We start from the raw sequence: 22088 nt of genomic DNA on the forward strand, positions 1-22088 counted from the left end.
GCATCTGTGGATTTATTTCTAGAATTTTTGGTCGGGCCAATTGGTACAGTTTATTAGTTAAAGTCTCCCCTGATTCTGGGTTCAACTACTCTGACCTTCATGTATTACGACTTGGATATCTCCCTGTACAGAGCTTCAATACTCATGCCGTTTGTTTCTAATGAAACTAGACTCAAAGGGGAATCTATACATATAAGGCATGGCTTCTAATTGTCTCTGGATAATTTATGGTAAATTTTTTTAAAGTCGAAACAGGGGATCCAGAAACCGTTCTGGCCCTGTTTCACGAGAACTTTAATATCTCTTAATATACTGTTCATATGATCGTTTCGTTACTTTCATATGAAAATAGATTCATCAAGGTTCGATTACATAATTTATTCACTATTTAATTCCATTCCTACAAATTTTAGTGATTTTTCAAATCCACACCACTGCTGCTGTCAGCATCTGTTTTCAAGGTAAACTTTACCTATTTCGTGGTTTCCATGGACCAACTAGAGTTTTGTCATACATAGGTCCACATATGATCATATTTAGCCATTCCAATGGCTGATCATTTGCCCAACACTTCCATTCCAGTCCATAGTCACATCATGAAACCATATATATATACATAAACACAAATGGTCTAATGCCATACTCCACTTCTACGAGCCATTTTCGCATGGCTGTACACACATACATCACAAAAAGTACTTGAAAAACAACAAAGGGTAGTCCTATACATGCCATATCCAGAGTTCAACTAAAAGAGTACCAAAAGGGCTTTGATAGTATGGATGACTTTGACTTTGATGATCCCGAATCCGATGGCTAACGAACAAAATCTAGAAAACAAAGAGCCAAAGCAACAGGGTAAGCATTTTAATGCTTAGTAAGTCTCAAGTAATGAAATCAGCTTTGACTAAAGTATTACATTCACATAGCTAACTGAATCACTTTATTGATACACATTCTCATAATCATACGTACTTCACACTTCATCAACATATATACACACAAGGTATCAACCTATCTAAGAGCCGAAAGTTCGTTAGTCGATTGAACGAATACTATTTAAAACGAATCAACTTTTCCGATGCACATGCAAACATACCTTATCGTTTGGGTTTTTCGAGCGTATTAATTAAAATTATTATAGCACAAATCGCTCACCTTCAAACCCAAGTTTCTTTGATTTAGCGGATATAACCACACGCCTAATTGCCTTGGTCTTAACCGGACATAGCAACTTGCACAAATGCCTTCGGGTCTTAGCCCGGATATAACAACTCGCACAAATGCCTTGGGTCTTAGCCCGGATATAACAACTCGCACAAATGCCTTCGGGTCTTAGCCCGGATATAACAACTCGCACAAATACCTTCGGGTCTTAGCCCGGATATCATTCAAATGCTCATGCACACATATATCAATATTCATGACACATCCATATTTCACTTCCGTTACTAAGGCTCAAACACAAATCATTTATCAAACCTTTCCAATTTCGGCTCAATAGCCACACACAAAGAGCATGATTTCAATTGGCTTTATAACATAGGCTCTATGCACATTCGGCTATCCGCCATAATATGACAAATCATTTCAATATAAATCAAGTAAGGTCATTACTCAAGACTTACCTCGGATGTTGTCGAACAATTTAAATGCTATTCGCTCACTTTTCCTTCCCTTATCCAGCTTTGGTCCTCTAAGCTCTTGAGCTTAATTCAAACAAATAGAGCTTATTTAATAATTTATCAATTTAACAATCCGATTAAATGCATTTATATTATACAATTAGGCGCTAATAGCTTTATTGACTAGTTATTCAAGCATTATACATGTGCTCTACTCATGCACCACCGAATAATAGGACTAGCTTAATACCTTGCATTTTCAATTCATAGACATCATTTCGTTCCTCACAACACACATTTTGTCCCTAACCATCATAAGAGCCCAAGGCATCACTTACAATGCCAATTCCAATTAAGTCTACCATCATAGCATTATCATATTTATGCACTTGGTAAGTTATGCGTTTGAACACATTCGCACTAGGTGTCCAAACCAATGTTCTCGAACATTAAACTCAATGTATAACCCATTCAAAATTCCTTAGCAACAAGCATTTAACAACAATGTACTTAACCAATTCCTTAAGCACACATTCGCAACATATATATATATATGTCAATGACTAAAACACTTAGGCCGATTCTTTCCATTTTGTATCTATGCACCTATTTGATCATTAGTTTAGTTCAAACACCCTTACACCAAGATTCATCCAATTTAACATGAAACACAAACCTAAATCCTCAATAGCTACCATGGCGAAAGTTCTAGTCATCCTAAAATCAAAATTCTTAGCATGGGCTACCTAGAGGATTTGATGACTAGTTCAAATCTCAAACCATTTAACATACTTATCAAAATATATAACATTACCACCATTTTTCTTTAACCTCTACCATGGCCGAATGTTCATATCACCATCCATTTCAAAGATTTCGGCATGGTTAAGTAAGGGACTTAGAATCTAGCTTAAAACCATGCTAAGATTTTAAAGGACTAGCTTGAGTTTCTTACCTTAATGAAGGCCTACCATGGCCGAATGGCTCCTCCTCTTACTCTCTTAGAATCGCCAAGAAGAAAACATGAGAAAGACTCCTTTGTTTCTTTTCTCTTTTCTTATTTTATTTACTTATGTTATAAAATATAAGCTACTAACTAATAATTAATACATATTATGTGCATATAAGCCCATCATGACCGCCACTACTTATGATATATGGGAAATTTGACATGCAAACCCTCATTTTGCATGCATGATCAACTAGTCATCACACATTTCCCCATCATACTTTCAAAGTTTACTACTAGGTCCTTTCTAGTGAAATTCACATTTATAACTCTAAATCAAAACATCAAAAATGTCACACATGAGTTAACACATATTATAGGCATCAAAATAAATTTTAAATTATTTTTATGCCTCGGTTTTGTGGTCCCGAAACCACATTCCGACTAGGGTCGTTTTAAGGCTGTCACGACTCTTCCCCACTTTAGAAATTTTCGTCCCCGAAAATCTTACCGCTAAATAGGTTTGGGTATCGCTCTTTCATAGAGTTATCGGGTTCCCAAGTAGCTTCTTCTATCCCGTGTTTGAGCCATAACACTTTCACTAGCGGAACCCTTTTGTTTCGCAACTCTTTCACTTCACGTGCTAGGATATGAATCGGTTCTTCTTCATAACTCATATTGGCTTGAATTTCAACCTCTGATGGACTAATGACGTGCGATGGATCAGATCTATAACGTCGAAGCATCGAAACATGAAAGACGTCATGAATCTTTTCGAGTTCAGGGGGCAAAATCAAACGATACGCAACTGGACTGACTCGTTCAGATACTTCATATGGCCCGATGAACCTCGGACTCAATTTGCCTTTATTGCCAAATCTGAGTATCTTTTTCCAAGGCGAAACTTTAAGAAACACTTTATCTCCCACCTGATACTCAATGTCTTTTCGTTTCAGATCTGCGTACGACTTCTGACGATCGGAGGCTATCTTCAGACTTTCATGGATTACTTTTACTTTCTGTTCAGCATCTTTAATCAAATCCACTCCGAAAATTTTACTTTCACCGAGCTCGGTCCAAAACAATGGTGTACTGAGATTTACGCCCGTACAAAGCCTCGTAAGGTGCCATCTTAATACTTGATTGAAAACTATTATTGTAGGCGAATTCAATCAAAGGTAAATCTGTTCCCATGAACCACTAAACTCGAGGATGCAACATCTTAACATATCCTCAAGTATCTCGAATTATCCGCTTCGGATTGACCATCGGTTTGTGGATGGAAAGCGGTGCTAAAATGCAGCTTGGTACCCAAAGCTTCTTGCAATTTCTTCCAAAATCGCGAGGTGAATCTCGGATCTCTATCCGACACAATAGAAATCGGTACCCCGTGTAATCTCACAATCTGAGAAACATACAATTCAGCTAGTTTATCCAATGAAAAATCCGTGCATACGGGGATAAAGTGAGCCGACTTAGTCAGTCTATCGACAACGACCCAAATCGCATCTTTCTTACTTGCCGACATTGGTAACCCAGATACAAAATCCATCGTGACTCGTTCCCATTTCCATTCAGGTATCATGATCGGCTGAAGTAAACCCGTAGGCACTTGATGTTCCGCCTTCACTTGCTGACATATTAAACACTTCGATACAAAATCGGAAATGTCTCGTTTCATGCTACGCCACCAAAACTGGCGTCTCAGATCGTTGTACATTTTCGTACTCCCCGGGTGAATTGACATTCGGCTACAATGAGCTTCGTTCGTAATCATCGAAATGAGTTCGAATTTCTTGGAACACACAAACGACTTCGAACCTCAAACAATCATCGTCATCAATTTGAAACTCCGATTCCTTGTTCGAACACACTCATTTCGCTTTTGCAACCAATTTATCATCGACTTTTCGAGCTTCACGAATTTGATGAATCAATAATGGTTTGGCTTTTAATTCACTACTAACACATTGTCGGGTAGAATGGATAAGTGTACATTCATCGCTCACAAAGCAAGCAGTGATTTCCGCTTAAGGCGTCCGCAACCACATTAGCCTTTCCGGGTGATAATTAATGACAAGCTCATAATCTTTCAACAACTCAAGCCAACGCTTTGACGCAGATTCAAGTCTCATTGAGTCATCAAATATTTGAGACGTTTGTGATCAGAAAATACATGGCACTTCTCACCAAACAAATAATGTCGCCATATTTTCAAAGCAAATACGATGGCGGCTAGTTCGAGATCATGGGTCGGATAATTTCTCTCGTGTGGCTTCAATTGTCTCGACGCATAGGCCACAACTCGACCTTCTTGCATCAATACGTAACCTAACCCAAGTAGGGAGGGGTCACTATAGATGACAAACTCTTTGCCTGATTTGGGCTGCACTAAAATTGGAGCTTCAGTCAAATAAGTTTTCAGTTGATCAAAACTTTTTCGACATTCTTCCGTCCATTCGAACTTAACATCTTTTGAAGTAGCTTCGTCATGGGTGTGGCTATCATCGAGAAACCTTTACAAACCGTCGGTAGTAACCAAGCAAGTCCCAAAAAGCTCGAACCTCGATAATATTTCTGAGGCTTCCAGTTAAGTATGGCTGAAATTTTACTCGTCAACTCGAATACCCGATGCGAGATACCACATGACCCAAGAAGCTAACCTCTCTTAACCGAACTCACACTTCATGAACTTAGCATATAATCGCTTATCCCGTAAAATTTGCAACACTAATCTCGTGTGTTCAAGATGTTCGGTCTCATCTCTTGAATAGACCAATATGTCATCAATGAACACAACTACGAACCGGTCCAAATACTGTCTGAAGATCCGATTCATCAAATCTATAAATACCGCAGGGGCATTAGTGAGCCCAAACGACATCACTAAGAACTCGTAGTGACCATATCTTGTTCTGAAAGCAGTCTTGGGTACATCCGAATCTCGAATCCGCAACTGATAATAACCCGATCTCAAATCTATCTTTGAAAACACTAAGGCTCCCTTTAGTTGATCAAACAAATCATCAATACGCGGTAACGGATATTTATTCTTTATCGTCACTTTATTCAGCTGACGATAGTCAATGCACAACCTCATGGTTCCGTTCTTCTTTTTCACAAACAATACTGGTGTACCCCAAGGTGAGAAACTTGGTCGAGCGAAACCTCTATCCGTCAACTCTTGCAACTGAGCTTTCAACTCCTTCAACTCGGTTGATGCCATACGATACGGAGCTATCGAAATTGGCGTAGTCCCAGGTAAAAGTTCAATACCAAACTCTACTTCCCGAACAAGTGGTAAACCCGGTAATTCTTCGGGAAAAACATCCGGGTATTCACAAACCACCGGCACAGATTCGGTTTCTTTTCCAATTCCTTGTCATCAAGTACATACGCAAGGTATGCTTCACACCCCTTTCTTACATATTTCGGGCCAACATTTGCGATATTACGGTGGCAACCCTTTAAGTCCGTAGGCTCAACTCGGATTATCTCGTTATTTGCACCTCAAATCAATAGTCTTGGTTTTGCAATTCACAACCGTATCATGCACGTCTACCAATCCAAACCAAGAATAACATCAAATTCATCGAACGGCAAAAGCATCAAGTCCGCGGAAAACAGAACCTCAATTACTAGGGGCATTTCTTACACACTTTGTCAACAAGCACGAACGACCCAAGGATTTGACACCGAATTACGAACTCAAGAGACTCAATAGATAAAGTCTTCTTGGATGCTAAGGTTTCGTATATATAAGAATGAGTAGAACCAGGGTCAATCAAAGCAATCACATTAGTATCAAAGAGAGTGAAAGTACCGGTAATAACATCAGGCGAAGAAGCATCCTCGCGAGCACGTATAGGATAAGCTCTAGTAGGCGCACGAGCCTCAGATCTGGTTGTAGCATCTCTAGATCCTCTCTGACCGCCACTAGCATTGCCCGTGTTTCTAGACGGTCTACCCCGAGCAGTAGTAGCACCTGGTTTCCCACTCTGACTTACATTTGGTTCAGGCAACCTCGGGCAATCCTTGATAAAGTGGTCAGCTGATCCACACTTATAGCGAGAGCGGTCATGGAACCTCTGACTCCCGAATGCCATTTACCACAATGTCGACACTCGATTCGTCTCGATGTTCATTCCCAACACCGGCGATCAAGTGCCTCGTGTAATTTGTGGGGTCGATCACTATCTCGTCTAAAAGGCTCAAGTGCCTCTAGACCGGCCCACATCATCTCGAAATTTCTTCGATGCCTGTTGAAGAGACTTTCCCGAGGATCTTTTACGAAACTCTCCAGTTCCCACATCAACTTTTTGTTTTTCTTTTCTAAGCTCTTCGGCTTTACAAGCTCGCTCGACAAGTACTACGAACTCTCGTATTTCAAGAATGCCAACGAACATTTTTATATCTTCATTCAGCCCATCCTCGAAGCGTTTACACATGATAGCCTCGGACGAAACACATTCCTGAGCGTATCTACTAAGTCTAACAAATTTTCGCTCGAATCGAATCGACATAGAACCTTGCTTAAGCTCAAGAAATTCCTTCATTTTTGATCAACAAATCTCGATCGATATACTTTTTCCAAACTCGGTTTGGAAAACTCCCAAGTTACTTGCTCTCGGGGCACTGTGAAGTCGAGTACTCCACCAATAGTAGGCGTAATCGCGTAGCAAGGAGATAGTACACTTTAGGCATTCATCGGTGTACAAGATAGCTCATCGAGTGCCGGATAGTGTTGTCCAACCAAAATTCACTTGCTCGGCATCGTCGCTATCCGTAGCTTTAAATTTAGTAGCCCCATGTTTTCGGATTCATCAACTGGGGCTTATTTGACCTTATTTGGTTAGTTCCGGAGGTATTGTAGGTGTGGGGGTTGTATTAGTCGGGAATGGAGGTTGTGGAACAGCCAGTATTAGTTCGAATGTATTGGTTGAACCAATCATTCATCACGCTATAAAAAGCTTGCCTAGCCTCATCATTCGGATTGCTAGCAATAGGTTGAGAGTCCCAAGATTGTCCCTTATGCGGGAGCAGCGCCACACTCTCCACATCATCACTATCGCTCGGTTGGGATCGGATCCATTACTACAAATAAACACAAATTCAAATGTCAGAAATCACCACACTATCAATTAATCACATAATGGCATGTATAGCTAGACCCAAACGTATTACGGTAGTCCTAGAATCAACTAAACCGTAGCTCTAATACCAATTTAATTGTAACACCCCGTACCCGATACTTACCGGAGTCGAACGCGAGGTGCTAACAGACTTAATTACTTTGTTTTCACAGTCCATTTAAAAAAAAAAATTTCCAGACAAAGGGCTAATCTGCGTCATCTGCTGTCTTAAAAATCATATCTCGAATTCCAAAACTCGAAAACTGATTTCGTAAATTTTCCCTGAAATTAGACTCATATATCCATCTGTGGATTTATTTCTAGAATTTTTGGATGGGCCAATTGGTACAGTTTATTAGTTAAAGTCTCCCCTGATTCTGGGTTTGACTTCTTTGACCTTCATGTATTACGACTTGGATATCTCCCTGTACAGAGCTTCAATACTCATGCCGTTTGTTTCTAATGAAACTAGACTCAAAGGGGAATCTATACATATAAGGCATGACTTCTAATTGTCTCTGGATAATTTATGGTAAATTTTTTTAAAGTCGAAATAGGGGATCCAGAAACCGTTCTGGCCCTATTTCACGAGAACTTTAATATCTCTTAATATACTGTTCATATGATCGTTTCGTTACTTTCATATGAAAATAGATTCATCAAGGTTCGATTACATAATTTATTCACTATTTAATTCCATTCTTACAAATTTTAGTGATTTTTCAAATCTACACCACTGCTGCTGTCAGCATCTATTTTCAAGGTAAACTTTACCTATTTCGTAGTTTCCATGGACCAACTAGAGTTTTGTCATACATAGGTCCACATATGATCATATTTAGCCATTCCAATGGCTGATCATTTGCCCAAAACTTCCATTCCAGTCCATAGTCACATCATGAAACCATATATATATACATAAACACAAATGGTCTAATGCCATACTCCACTTCTACGAGCCATTTTCGCATGGGTCACACACATACATCACAAAAGTACTTGAAAAACAACAAAGGGTAGTCCTATACATGCCATATCCAGAGTTTAACTAAAAGAGTACCAAAAGGGCTTTGATAGTGTGGATGACTTCGACTTTGATGATCCCGAATCCGATGGCTAACGAACAAAATCTAGAAAACAAAGAGCCAAAGCAACGGGGTAAGCATTTTAATGCTTAGTAAGTCTCAAGTAATGAAATTAGCTTTGACTAAAGTATTACATTCACATAGCTAAATGAATCACTTTATTGATACACATTCTCATAATCATACTTACTTCACACTTCATCAACATATACACAAACAAGGTATCAACCTATCTAAGAGCCGAAAGTTCGTTAGTCGATTGAACGAATACTATTTAAAACGAATCAACTTTTCCGATGCACATGCAAACATACCTTATCGTTTGGGTTTTTCGAGCGTATTAATTAAAATTATTATAGCACAAATCGCTCACCTTCAAACCCAAGTTTCTTCGGGATTTAGCCGGATATAACCACATGCCCAATTGCCTTCGGGTCTTAACCCGGACATAGCAACTCGCACAAATGCCTTCGGGTCTTAGCCCGGATATAACAACTCGCACAAATGCCTTCGGGTCTTAGCCCGGATATAACAACTCGCACAAATGCCTTTGGGTCTTAGCCGGATATAACAACTTCGCACAAATGCCTTGGTCTTAGCCGGATATCATTCAAATGCTCATGCACACATATATCAATATTCATGACACATCGATATTTCACTTCCGTTACTAAGGCTCAAACACAAATCATTTATCAAACCTTTCCAATTTCGGCTCAATAGCCACACACAAAGAGCATGATTTCAATTGGCTTTATAACATAGGCTCTATGCACATTCGCTATCCGCCATAATATGACAAATCATTTCAATATAAATCAAGTAGGGTCATTACTCAAGACTTACCTCGGATGTTGTCGAACGATTTCGACTGACTATTCGCTCACTTTTTCTTCCCTTATCCAACTTTGGTCCTCTAAGCTCTTGAGCTTAATTCAAACAAATAGAGCTTATTTAATAATTTATCAATTTAACAATCCTATTAAATGCATTTATATTATACAATTAGGCGAATAGCTTTATTGACTAGTTATTCAAGCATTATACATGTGCTTTACTCATGCACCACCGAATAATAGGACTAGCTTAATACCTTGCATTTTCGAATTCATAGACATCATTTCATTCCTCACAACACACATTTTGTCCCTAACCATCATAAGAGCCCAAGGCATCACTTACAATGCCAAATTCCAATTAAGTCTACCATCATAGCATTATCATATTTATGCACTTGGTAAGTTGCGTTTGAACACATTCGGCACTAGGTGTCCAAACGAATGTTCCTCGAACATTAAACTCAATGTATAACCCATTCAAAATTCCTTAGCAACAAGCATTTAACAACAATGTACTTAACCAATTCCTTAAGCACACATTCGACAACATATATATATATATATGTCAATGACTAAAACACTTAGGCCGATTCTTTCCATTTTGTATCTATGCACCTATTTGATCATTAGTTTAGTTTAAACACCCTTACACCAAGATTCATCCAATTTAACATGAAACAAAAACCTAAATCCTCAATAGCTACCATGGCCGAAAGTTCTAGTCATCCCAAAATCAAAATTCTTAGCATGGGCTACCTAGAGGATTTGATGACTAGTTCAAATCTCAAACCATTTAACATACTTATCAAAATATATAACATTACCACCATTTTTCTTTAACCTCTACCATGGCGAATGTTCATATCACCATCCATTTCAAAGATTTCGGCATGGTTAAGTAAGGGACTTAGAATCTAGCTTAAAACCATGCTAAGATTTTAAAGGACTAGCTTGAGTTTCTTACCTTAATGAAGGCCTACCATGGCCGAATGGCTCCTCCTCTTCCTCTCTTAGAATCGCCAAGAAGAAAACATGAGAAAGACTCCTTTGTTTCTTTTCTCTTTTCCTTATTTTATTTACTTATGTTATAAAATATAAGCTACTAACTAATAATTAATACATATTATGTGCATATAAGCCCATCATGGCGGCCACTACTTATGATATATGGGAAATTTGACATGCAAACCCCTCATTTTGCATGCATGATCAACTAGTCATCACACATTTCCCCATCATACTTTCAAAGTTTACTACTAGGTCCTTTCTAGTGAAATTCACATTTATAAATCTAAATCAAAACATCAAAAATGTCACACATGAGTTAACACATATTATAGGCATCAAAATAAATTTTAAATTATTTTTATGCCTCGGTTTTGTGGTCCCGAAACCACATTCCGACTAGGGTCATTTTAAGGCTGTCACATTACAACTCTCCCCCCTTAGGGATTTTCGTCCCTGAAAATCTTACTAGGATACAGATCAGAGTATTGCTTTTTCATAGACTTTTCAGATTTTCATGTAGTCTCTTCAATCTTGTGTCGATACAAAAAGAAAACTTTTTGTAAGGCTATTCTTTTGTTTTTCAGCTCTTTGATCTCTTGAGCTAAGATCCTGATCCGCTATTCACTATACTATTTATATATGAGTGTATCTTAATATCGGTAGGAGAATTTTTATGCAAAAGATCTTATCTGCATCGTCGCAACATAGATATATGAAACACTGGCTTAATTTTCTCATTTATCTCATACGACTCAATGAGTCGCGGACCCAACTTCTCTTTAGAGTTAAATTGAGTAATGCTGTATCCACAGCAATACTTTCTCAAAACTTAGTCCTTTAACTGCAACTCAATGTTTTTACATTTCAAGTTCGCATCATTTTTCTATCGATTTCAAATCACTTTCTAACGATTATGAATTACTTTTATTAAATCTTCAATCTTTCTAATCAGAACAACCCACTGGATTTTTCTCTCACAAAGCTTTATCCTGTACAACAGAGTTCGGTAATTGCAACTATACAATACTTTATACAATGCCATCTTTATACTAATCTGATAACCATTATTATACGGAAACTCAACTAGCAGTAAATGTCTTTCTTAGTTGCTTTCAAATTCTAAAACATAGTAACAAAACATATTTCCGAGAATCTGAATCACTTTCTCCAATTAACCATCAGTTTGAGGATGAAATGTGGTATTAGAACTCAACCTCGTACCCAGAACTTACTGTAGTTTACTACCGAATCACAATATAAACCTCGAGTTCCCAAAATAATGGAGACTGACACGCTATATAATCTAAAAATATTTGAAATGTACAACTCAACAAGTCTATCAAAAGAGAAATCTGTACGTATAGAAATAAATATGCAAACTTTTTAAACATTCGACAATAACACATATAATATCTTTCTTTTTTTTTCGATGACAATAAAAATCCCAATACGGAATCCATTATAATATTATCCAATTTTTCACTCAGATATCATCTCAGACTGTAATAGTCTTGAAGGTACATAACAAACAATTTAACTTGCTGATACTTTAAACTTCTAAGCATAGAGGAAAAAATGTCTTTTTTCATACCTGTCTATCGGTACAACAATTTCAGATCATTAATCATCTTGTTTTTCCTAAAGAAAACATGCTACTGTGAGCTTCGTATATCAATCGCTGTAAAATCTTTGGATTTCTCGATACTCAAACTTTGTCTCGGAACAAGAAGTAATCATCCACTTTTCATTAAATTAAATTGCACACTCATTACTCATAAAGCAAACAAAGATTTTCTGCTCCTGGTATCTGTGACTACAATCACTTTCCCTGGATGATAATCAATCGCTAATCCATAGTCCTGCCACAGTTAATAATTTTATTAACTAGTATCAAACCATTCAAAATTCGCAAATGCAATAACTTTATCCATCAGAATATCTTTAATTTATAATATAATTTCTGAATTAGATCTGATTCGATAGTTATAATTCTGTATCATGTCTTCAATAATATGAATTCTTTATTCATACTATCCGTCTGTTCACCTGTGAGCGTAAAATATTTATTTTCAGAACCTACGAATAAGCTCAAGTACACAAAATTCAATTACCTTTCAAATGAATAACTCAATTAGATTAAAAAAATGAGTCAAACTCTACTGTCAATAATGTAGTTTGAAACAAAAGTGAAAATCAAATATAGTTCCAATAACAACCAGTGCAGAATCACAACCTCTATAAATCCAGGATTTATATAACAATGCTACTATGATCAAACCAGAAATTATAATCGAAGTGAATATAATTATATCCATTTAATAAATATCTTTCACAGATAACCATATAGAATCATAAGAAAACTGAGATACTAAAATCCCAAATATAATACTATATTGAACTTTTTGAGAAAGCATCCATATCAGATGATTAATATCTCGATATGTCTCAGTGGAAATCCAGAAGTAAAGCATCACTCTTATGCACTGGAATCAATGGTAATAGAAGCAATATAATCTTCATGTATACTTAACAGAACAATAACCAGTAGAAACAGAATACTAACATCATACAAATTTTACCGTTGACCTTCTATCGACACAATGTAATAGAATACCAGAGAAAGATAGAATAATGCTGATCATAACTCAAATAACCCAACAATGCTTTCGTGTATCTGTATATTTAGATAACATCTCATATGATAAGAATTTCATATAAAATATAAAATTACACATACCTCTGAGGATAGATGAACACATAGAATACCCAGAAGAAATCATCACAATTTACTTCAACTATAATTGTTGCACTCAGCTATCAATACAATTCAAACATTATTTCACTGTCTAATCCTGTCATCACTAATCCCACATTATCTCATCCATTATTGAAACTCAATTCAGAAGACATTCTGGTAATACATTCTTTAATTATCATACCTGAATAATTCAGTTAACTGAAGTAAATTTCTTCCTTAACAGTGACATTGCGTAATCCGAATGATCTTCTGAGCAATCTGTCATCTATTCTAGAATAGTCTTTACTTGCTAACCCATTTTCATATTTGACCATGTTATAAATCATTCTATCCTTGAACTCTTTGATTTCAAACTTGTGAACTTATTCAATTTAAATCTGATAAATTTCATTATAACTCTATACTGGTAAGGGGGTGAAGGTCGTAAAGACTCATAATTTGACTTTCACATATACTCACATATGACATAACATTTATCAATAACATGATGTTATAAACTATCATTCATACCTTTATCAGTTTCAACTCATCATAAATACATTTTACTCAAATATTTGAGTATCACATTCAGTACTATCAGGATTACCTCGGTTGGAAAGCACATCTGTCTAATTAAAACAATTCTCATCAGAGTCAAGAGATTTCACACTATCACAGGCTAAATATGGCATGTATAGCTAGACTCACATATGCTACATTAGTCCTAGAATCGACTAAATCGTATCTCTGATACAAATAAATGTAACACCCTAAACTGTATCCGTCGCCGGAACAGGTTACAAGGCATTACTGGACTTATAGCATAATTCAGAACATTCATTTATCAATAAATCAACTCATTACAATCAAAGTAACTCATTTACACTTATAACATGCTTAAGTCGAGCGAAAATAACTTAAATCATGCCTTCAGGACTAAATTGATAACATTTGAAAACTTTACGAAACTTAGAAATTTTTTTTTAATATAGAGGTCACACGCTCGTGTGCCCAAGCCATATGCCTCGTACGGCCACCAGACACGCCTGTGTCATAGGCCGTGTGGAAACAGGGCATACATACTAACTTGGGTCACACAGCTGACCAAACACCCATGTGTTAGCTCGTGTGCCACACACGGCCAATAGACACGTCTGTGTGTATAAGTCGTGTAACTCACTGACTTATTTTAACTAAGCTTTAGCATGCACACGGTCGAATCACACGCCCGTGTGCTCAACTGCGTGGATGAGAAATAAGCTTGTTTTAAGCCACTTTTCCTCACCCAACTTCAATCACCTAAGCCCACAAATATCACCATACTTTCATTCAATTTGGCAATCAAAACAACCATTTCAAATACACATTATAAGCTATTACAAAGCCAAACATTTATATACTTAAATCAATTCAATTTGTGCATTCAAACATATACCAAACCAATATGATTCATTAGCCAATATACACATATAACCTATTCAATAATTCAACCTTAAACATCCAAGTACCAACTATTATTCCAACAGTTTCGATTCATATTTCCTTCACAGATCCATTCCATTTGCATGTCCTCATTCCATCAACTACTTACCAAAACATGCCATATCTAGTACACATAAACATAACCCAATATTTAACCAAGTTAAGCCAAATCACATGGCTTAAACATATCAATGCATATAATCTTTAATAGCTTACATAACTTATACATCTCAAATCATCAACTAGCCTATACATGCCATATTACAAATTTTAAAGAGTTCAAAAATACCAAATCAACTCTTGGATAGTGTGGTGAAATCTTCGATGACTTCCAAATCGAGTGAGCTTTCAAATCACTGTAAAATACAGAAAATAAATAAAGTAAGTTAATAAGCCTAGTAAGCTTGTATGACTTGTATGTACTTGGAACGACGAAAAAATGTGCAAGTTTACACAATCGCAACAAGTAATAAAGTGACAAGTAATGTCGAGTTATCGTACCCACAGGGACTGTAAAAAAGAATTATTTATGAAATTAATTGTAAAACACTTTGGTGAGGTAAAAATAATTTGGTTTTAAAAGATGGTCAAAAACTATTTAAAATGGTCAAAAACTATTTAAAAACTAAGTAAAAAATTAAAATAAAATAAAGGAGTTCTAATGCACGATTACAAATAAGATTTAATCAAGGTAACATACTTGTGTTGGATTAATTATATTTCTTGAAATCAGAATTATTAAACTCATGTTTACACTGTTACGAATAAATTCACAGCAACCCAGTAATTTGCTAACTCATGAACAAACTTACATACAAAAATCCATTCATCTCTTGACATATCCCTATGTCAATTCAATCGACTAAACAGATTCTAGTAAGCAAACATGTTATTGTACATACAGACTCATTAAACTGAACTAATCTCTTGCATATCCCTATGTCAATTCAAACGATTAATTAAATCTAATCAGCATATAAAAGACTATGTGAGGTAACAAGGCATCCCTACCTTGAAATAGTTTAATCACAATAATCTTGCAAGTTATGCAAGGCAATAATATTGACAGATACATTGCTAATTTAACCTTCAGCTACCTTAGAAGAATAAACATGCACTGATTAAGTACTATGTCAATTAATTGCAATTGCAATCCGTTTAAATAATTAATTCATTAGTTACCTAACAGTTGTAATGCAAGAATAACTTAGGAATGATTTTACTTAATCAAGCATCATACCGAGGCCTATAACAACATAAACACAATTTTAACAATTCAAGCAGGCAGAATATAATCAACCCAACACAAACTTAAGTTTAAGCTAAATTGATTAAAATAACCATTTCAATAGCATAAATATTCATAAACATGTTCGTCAAAACAACAACAAAAATTAGAGAGATAGGGAACAAGAAGCAAATCCGGTGTTTCTCCGTGGCTTGACTAGTTGCTCCGTTCTTTGTTCTTCGTTGCCCTCGGCTATCAAGGTGGATTATGAACATTTAATTTCTGCTCCAAAATGGCTGATGAGAGCCTCTTTCCTAAGAGAAAAATTGACACTTGAACAATAAGGGAAATGGGATGGAAAAATGAGAGAAAAGTGAGAGAGGGAATGATAGAATGTTGTGGAATGAGGGATGGATGAGGGATGGATGAGGGATGCTTTGAATGATCAGCAAGGGGTGGCTTTTATAGCTGAATATGGCAGCTAAAAATAGCAAAAATAATCAGCCTAAGAGACCTCCCTTGTCCGGCCACACACATGGCAAAGTTGAGAGTTTCAACTTTGCTATTTTAAGCTTGGGGCAGTTTCATAAAGCCACAATTAAAAGAGGGGTTTGAATGCATTTTGAAAGTTCTTCAAGGCCCTTTTTGCAAGCATATTTAATCAGCTAAAATTCTGATTTGGGTCAGCATATGGACGGTTCTGGGCTGCCCATTTAGTGGCTGGTTAGTTCACTCAATATGGTTCGATCAGTGCGGTTCAACTGGACCCTTTCTCTATAATTAATAAAAAATAATTTATTTAACCCAAATTAAACAGGGAATAAATTAAAATTAATTAAATTATGAATTAATACAAATTTCTGGACCGTCTTAAGCTAGAAATTAATGTGCCTTGAAACTTCAAATTGCTTATTGGTTTTGTGCTTTCAACAGTGTCAGCGGAGCCAATTTTCGCCCTTTGCGCGAATCTATCGAAAATAGTCAAAATTAATCAAAATTAAGTATAAAATTAACCAAATTCACCATTTTTATATTTTTAACACATTTTAATTATTTTATAATATTTAATTAATTTTCGACAAGAATTTACCCGAATTTGCATGAATTTAAGTAAAGTTAGGTATGAAAAAGTATATATTTTTTTGCGTTTCCATACCCCCAAACTTAATTCATTGCTTGCCCCGAGTAATGTACAAATTTTGAAAAGAATTTCACGAAAACACCTTTGAAAAATTCCTTCAGAACAACATTTTCCCCAAAATTATGAATTTAGAATACTTATGCTCAAAGACAAGAAATCTGATAGTTATGCTACTTAAGTATACATATCGTTCAATTTAAATTCAACAACTTATTATAATAGCAAAATTTAGACTAAATGTTTTTGTAACAAAGACATGTTGACCCTTACCAATTTGATTTTTATTCCTTTATTCAAGACTAAGTTGCAATCATTAAGCTTAATTTATGTCTTCATATGTTGATCGTAGCAATTTCTCTCCACTAATGTAGGTAGCATTAGGACTTTGAATCAATAGGTCTTTATCAAGGTTGTAATGTGGCTACGCTAGGGGTAGGTGAAAGATGGATAAATTTTGGTTTAAAAACCCTAGACTCAGCATCAATCGAACCTTCGGAATTTCTAGCTTCAATACACCAACTTGACTTTCATATGCTCTTTTGTACATCTCTTTCAAATACATGTGCTCTCTTTTCTTTTCTTTTCTTTCTTTCTTTTTTTTTTAACACGAGCACTTACTTTGTGTACTGCAATTCTCGACCAATTGATACTTCTTTTCAACTCCCCCAAACTTATTTTCGAAGTACATTTGAATATTACTGAGTCTAGCGTTTAGGACAATTTTAAGATCATTAAGTGAAAAGTAATGGCTTAATTATTGCAAGGGTTGAAATAAAATTAGGCCATATAGTCTCAAAGTTGGGTTTCAAAGGATAAAATTTTACCATGGTGGGCTTGAAAGGCTCAAACGGTCCAAACAATAGTTGCGTAAATCATTTCCAACTTTCCATGCTCCCTAGGATTTCGCCTCAAGAAACTACTAAGTCAATTCTAAAGACTTAAACTTTCATGCATACCTAACTTTCCTAAAGAACTAAAAATTTTATGGTATGAATTTGCATGCTTTATTAAAAATACATTCATGTCATTATTAAGCTAACATAATAATTTATTGAAATAATAGAACTTTATTCATACTCAAATTGAGCATACTTAACAAAATTCAAATTTTTGAACAAAATATATCCTAATCATAATTAAAAGAAAAATTTTATTCTGAGTGGAAATAATTCAAATTTTTGACCCCCCAACTTAAAATGAACAATGTCCTCATTGTTTAAAGTGAACTGATACTATACACCAGGTAGGATTTTAGAAAAGAGGAGGTGAGTCAATTTGACTGCTTAAGTACCAAGCTCTTTCTAAATCCAATCCTAGACATGTATATATCTATTGCCACACTTTATACTTTGTGACTTGCTCACATTTTATTAGTGATTTTTCTCTCTTGTTTTATTATGCAAAAAATAAAAGATTCCTAATTAAACATAATCCTAAAAATAGTCTAAGAACAAAAATAAAGTAAAGTCAAGATCCCTCCCTTTTATTTATTTGCAGATTCTTCCGATATGGACTCATCTTTTGCTCCACCATTATTGCCTTTGCATGAATCACTTCGCTCATTCTTTGATAATGGACTCCATGGTTCAAATATGAAATCTGGAAACTTAGGCACAAAAATAAACGGGTCATTGTATATTTTCTTAAAAGCACTTCTCATCAGTCATCCCTTATTTTTGAGTATCTCCAGTAGGCTTGTTGCTACCATTGCATATGTTGCATTAAGTCCATCAATTTTGATAGCTCATCTCGAAGGTCTGGGCTAGATGGTTGAGCTCTAAACATTGAAGTTTCAGTATCAGGTTCAGCTTCTGGCTCCACTGATTCTATTTTATCAGGGACTGTAAATGATTACATCGTGGGACCTTCTTCTTCATCAGGGTCCTCTGGTTCCTCACTTACTTTAACTCGTTTCTGTAGAACTGAGTTTCCAGCTACTCGATAAAGGTCCCAATCCATGATTGTACCTTGGCTATACCCTATTTTCCTTACATTTGCAAGAATTTTAGCTTTTAAGCATAAAATTGTTATTGTAAAGAGGAAGTGAGCAAGGCCAGAGCGTTTAACGGCACAATTTTGTACTCCTCTCAAGATGATCTTCCCCACATCAATGGTCTTTCTAGTTAGGATCGAGTACAATAAGACCATTCGCTCTAATGATATTATAGTCCCATGTGAGCTAGGCATAAGGCTGAATCGGATGAAGTAAAACCATACCTTCACGAGTGGCGTCAAATATTCTCTTTGACAAGTGTGGATTCCTTGTTTTGACACAGTCCATGCAGAACCCTGAACTGTCAATTCCTTGAGAATTTCTTACAAATATTCAGGCTTGATATTGCTCATCAATGTGGAATATTCATCGTTTTCAAAATCTGGTAATTCAAAGAACTCATTAATAGCATTTGAATTTATCGGTACCTTGATTCCGTGAACTGAGACTTCTATCATCTCGCTTGGAGTTAAATTTGCATAGAACTCACAAACTAGCTCCTCATCCACACTAGGTCTCTTTTCGTAAAACAACTCCCAATTAGGGTTTCAGCAACTTGACGAATACTTGCCATAAAGTCTCTATAGTTTCTTTCCTTTAATGTAAAGCCTTTTTCTGGATGCATCTGTTGATTTTTGAAGATACTTTTGTATCTCACTCTAGCTTCTTCACAGTAGAATTTGTTTTGTGTTTCATCAATTTGACCGGAAGCACAAGTTCTCTTGTGAGGCATGTTTAACCTGATCATAAGATGGGAAAAATTATTTTCTCAAAAATTTAATTTATAAGGATTAATAATTCAACAAACTGAGAAATTAAATAACTGAATAAAATTAAAAGCTTGAGAGAAAAATTGGTCTCACCACCTTTTGTTTTTTGTAAAAATATAAGAACTCTAGAAAATAATAATAAAAATGAAGGAAAAGATGGGAATTTACAGGGAGGGTTGGAGGGTTTGTGGCTTAAGATGGATGAAAGGGTGGTGCTGTTTGGGTGTTCAAAAGAAGACATGCCTTGAGGAATGGGAGAGCAAAGAACGTCATGCAGACTAGGTTGGAGTAGTATGAGTGGCGCATACCTGTCGTGGGTGCGTGTGATGAGGCTGGGTATGCTGGCCGATTACTGGGTGCTGCTGTGGCTAGGGGCTTCGGCACTTGGGTGTTTTAGTGCTTTGGGTTTTGAGTGATAGATGAATGGGAAGATAGGTGGAATTTATATAGGGAGAAATAGGAATTAGAGTAGAATTCTTAAAACAATTTAATTAATAAAAATTCTAAGTTCTAATCCTATACAAAGATAACAACAATTAATAATCGATATATGAATATTAAATTATTAATTGCTATTTAATTTATTTAAACAAAGATAACATATGATTAAAACTAATCCTAATTCTATGCTAAATTGATAAAGATTAATATATAAATGATAGTAGATATAATTTTATATTAAAGATTATCATCTTATTATGATTAAAAACTTATCAAATAAAGTATGATTAAATTAACACTAATCCTAAAATTGATAATAATTAATACATATTATCTTGGATATAATTATATATTAATAATTATCATTTTTTATTTATTAAACTAAAAATTTATTCTAGAAGCCTTTTAAAAATATTTACAAAAGAGGCATCTAGTTTTTATTATTATTCTGAAAAGAGCAACAATATTTTAAAATGATTCAATTAAGTCCTAGACTTAATGAAAATTTGAAATTGAGTTGCAATTTAAGAATTGGATCAAAATTGACCCTTTTATTTGAAAAATCAAATATTGAAATTTCTATTTAGAGAATAATTTTTAGGAAAATTATGTTAAAATCAATTCCCAGGAAAGATTGGAGGGGTCACAAGCAGTCCCGCTTAAGTTCCAATCTCCTAGACAGAATTTATTTAAACATGCTAATCTGAAAATGTACCCTAAATCATTTATTAAAAAGGAAAATAAGAAAATTTTAAACATCTAATAAAATGAATGAAATTTCATTTCGTTCAATCTCATCTCCCCAATAGTGCTTCAGGTGCTGAGCGTTAACTTGAAAATTACCTCCCTTACCTTGGAGCTTGACAACTCCGTATGGATAGACGCAATGAATCGTAAATGGACTAGACCAACGTGATTTTGGCTTACCTGGAAAGAACTTTAGTCTAGAATTAAATAACAAAACTCGCTAACCTGCTTCAAATTCTCGAACTCGAATGTGCTTGTCATGCTATTTCTTAAGTCTCTCCTTGAGTAATTTGGCATTTTCGTAGGAGAATAGCCGGAGTTCCTCTAGCTCATTGAGTTGGAGCATCCGTTTCTCTTTATCAAGCTTAGGATCCAAGTTGAGTTGTCGAAGATCCCAGTAAGCCTTGTGCTTAACTCTAAGGGTAGATGACATGCTTTCCCAAAGACCAACCTGTAGGGTGACATCCCTAAAGGCGTCTTGTATGCTATTCTATAAGCCAATAAAGCATCGTCCAGCCTTTTGGACCAGTCTCGTCGGTTTGGGCAAACTACCTTCTCAAGTATGTCTTTGATTTCCTTATTTGCCAGTTCAGCTTGCCCATTCGTCTGCTGATGGTAAGTTGTTGCAACCTTGTGTTTCACTCCGTGCTTGTCTAATAACCATTTTAACCACTTGTTCACGAGTGGGACCCTTCATCACTAATGATAGCTCTTGGGTTCCAAACCTTGTGAACACGTGTTTTTGCAAGAACTTAATTACAACCCTAGCATCGTTTGTCAGATAAGCTTCAGCCTTGACCCACTTGGACACAGAGTCTACTGCTACCAATTTATACTTGTGACCAAAAGATGGAGGGAAAGGACCAAGAAAGTCAATACCCCATACATCGAACAATTCTACCTCAATGATG

The sequence above is a fragment of the Gossypium arboreum genome, chromosome 4 (genome assembly GCF_025698485.1).
Source record: "Gossypium arboreum isolate Shixiya-1 chromosome 4, ASM2569848v2, whole genome shotgun sequence".
NCBI lineage: Eukaryota > Viridiplantae > Streptophyta > Magnoliopsida > Malvales > Malvaceae > Gossypium > Gossypium arboreum.